This window comes from Nanorana parkeri, unplaced genomic scaffold (assembly GCF_000935625.1).
Source record: "Nanorana parkeri isolate BGI_ZX_2015 unplaced genomic scaffold, ASM93562v1 scaffold130, whole genome shotgun sequence".
Taxonomy (NCBI): domain Eukaryota; kingdom Metazoa; phylum Chordata; class Amphibia; order Anura; family Dicroglossidae; genus Nanorana; species Nanorana parkeri.
The window spans coordinates 1,482,242-1,484,663 of record NW_017306398.1 but is presented as its reverse complement, the minus strand read 5'-3'; the positions used below and the strand labels follow the sequence as shown (position 1 = coordinate 1,484,663).

The 2,422-nt window shown below is 52.5% G+C and overlaps 1 protein-coding gene across 1 annotated transcript in view; it reads left to right on the top strand.

The window, feature by feature from the left end:
• Positions 1-347: 347 nt before the first annotated feature.
• The window catches only part of CASP2 (caspase 2), a 26,824-nt gene continuing 24,749 nt past the window's right edge, over positions 348-2,422 (top strand). Inside the window, exon 1 of the mRNA XM_018553832.1 lies at positions 348-558. The gene's annotated coding sequence lies outside the window, so the exon portion shown is untranslated. The remainder of the gene's footprint in view (positions 559-2,422) is intronic.

Genomic DNA, 2,422 nt, shown 5'->3' with positions numbered 1-2,422 from the left:
ATAGCGCTGCTACGTTCTGCACACGATATCGCACACCACCACTCGGTAGGTGCGTTGTGCGATTGATGAAGGCAGCAGTATGGTAGGAGCGGGCCCTCTGATACGTTCCCAGCCGCACCTTCCCCTCTCTCTCTGCACAGAGGAAGACAGCTCGCCATGACACTCTGCAAACTTCCTCCTTCATCCCCCAATGCGAAAAGCCCGGGAAAAAAGAGAACCGGCCAATCAGCGGCCAGCCCGCGAATCTCCTTCTGACGTCACGCCTTTGTTATCCGACAGGGGAGCGTGGACTCTGACAGAGTGCGCAGGCGCTTCTGAGGGGAGCGCGGCTCGTGCACCGTGGGATCCTTGCGGGTCTTTGATGCGGTGTATGCGCCCACCTCTGGGAGGAGCCAAGAGGTACGCGGGGGGCGCCTAGGAGGTGAGCGCCATCTACAGCCGGGGTACCGCTTCCCCCGGCGCCGTGCAAAAATATCTTCTTTTTTTTTTCTTTTGTGGTTAATGACACCACGTGACCAGGTGGGCCGGGCTTCATCGCTGCCTTCACTCTCTCGCCAGGTGAGTGGTGACGTCGTTGCGCCAGTCTGAGAACGGGGGGTGGGCACGCGCTTCTGTTGTGTTGCCTGTAGCAACGGCTCGTAACTTTGCAGTGTTAGCCCGACTGTGATTGGTTGCTCATGATTGGTATATCCTGAATGCATATATTGGATTGGCTGGGCTGCTTTTACGTCATCCCATAGTGTGCACAAAGCTGACAACACACATTGCAATCTGATTGCACGATCTCCATCCATGCAGTGCAGTGGTCTGTCTTATTGGATACACATGGATTGCAGTGGGCTGTGTCACTGTACTAATCTGAAGCTGGTTGTATGATCGTATAGCACTGTGTGTGGCCGGCCTGATGGATATACCCTTCAAGGGTTGCTCTTGCTGTGTTATTCCTATAGCAGAGTATAATCTGGGTGTTAAAGTGAACCCCGCAATCTATATCAGCACCACAGTGACCTCCCACCTGGGCCCCCCGAGAGACAATTACAGGTGGGGGGTAAGAGAGACCCCCTAACAACTTGGGACCCGCTCACACCGTGCTTTTGCATTACAGCAACAAACACAATGGGGGTGCGCTGAAAAAAACAAACAGTGCATGCGTGCTATTGCATTGCTGCACGCCCGACGGTAGGTGCTGCACATCAGTAGGTGGCTGAATGCTGTGGGTACGGTATGCAAATGTCAATGCTCCCTGGCACCATCTAGTGGCAGTAATGCAGCGGGAATGCTGTATGGCTGGGCGGAAGATTTATAAGTCCACAGGGTGAGCCTTGTGTTGACCATTGCAGATAAACGGACACGGTGTGAATGAGCCCCGATGGGTGAAGTGTCCTTCTCCTGGATCACTGGAACATTGTTTACAAACAAACCTTCCAGCACTGCTGCCAGTGAGCTTCACGCAGAGAGAGAGACGGTGACAGAAGAAGCTGGTAGGCTGTGGTTGTCACCGTGTAAAGGGGTGTTGGGGGGTTGCAGCTTTCATTAAAGTAAATCCTGCTCGTCCTTGTTGAGGCACTTCCTGTTACAGGGTGACTACACTCTGTCCCTGTCTCCCAATTGTGCTTCTGTGGGATGACACAGGCCCCTGGTCCAAACTGGAGTTTCCCCAAACACGGAAGTGCCCTGGGGTCGCCTGCCGAATCAGCTGTGGGCAGGGCATAAGCTGCACATAAAGGGGCGGGACACTTGTGCTGATGTCAATGACCTTATATGGCCACATGGCAATATTTGGTCAGTGTCATGAATCTGGGACATGGGGTCACCCGCCCATTCTGCTGAAGGCTGGGGCATTTCCACCCCCCAGCTGCACATAAACAAAGGGGCGGGATGCCTGTTTTGATGTCATTTACCTTATAAGGCCATATTAGATCAATGTCATTGACCAAGTATAGTCTTGTGGCCATATAAGGTAATTGACATAACTGCACCCCGCCCCCTTTGTTTACATTCAGCTGCTGGCAGTAAATTGCCCGGGGGCAGCTGATTGGGCAGCACCGGAAAGACGTTCCTTCCATGTCCAGAGGAGCTCAGGATTGCTCCGAACCTAAGCTCATCCCTAATTGTGACATGAGCTTCCGATGGAGACTACAAGGCCAGGCGAATGCACAATACACAGGCACGATCCACTGCTGTCACCATCAGGAAAGCCGCCCTGAGAAGTGCCATACAGCCATCACTGGAGTGCATGTAGCCAGGAAGTAATGGCAAAGAGGCTGCAGGAGATCAGCAGCAGCAAAGATGAAAAACAAGTATCTGATTACAAGAACAATTGTTTATGATACGCGGTGCTTTAGCAAGCTAAATGTATTTGTATGTAGTTAACCAACGCATACCGGCGCTGCTAAATTTGATTTGGGGGACCTAAGCTTTC